Consider the following 211-nt stretch of genomic DNA (forward strand, 5'->3'; position numbering starts at 1 on the left):
GTACACGCGCACGCGCACACAAATTGTCTAATACCCTTCCGATAACAATCCTCATTCGCACAGCACCATTGTAATTCGTACCATCATCATTACTTCTTTTCTTTTGTATAAGTTTGTCTTGATTTACGTTTTTTTTCTGAAAGTAAAAATACATATATCTTGTAGATGGTTGATGGTAGCTTGCAGTTGCCTTGCATTCGAGTTGTAGCTT

The sequence above is a fragment of the Penaeus monodon genome, chromosome 23 (genome assembly GCF_015228065.2).
Source record: "Penaeus monodon isolate SGIC_2016 chromosome 23, NSTDA_Pmon_1, whole genome shotgun sequence".
NCBI lineage: Eukaryota > Metazoa > Arthropoda > Malacostraca > Decapoda > Penaeidae > Penaeus > Penaeus monodon.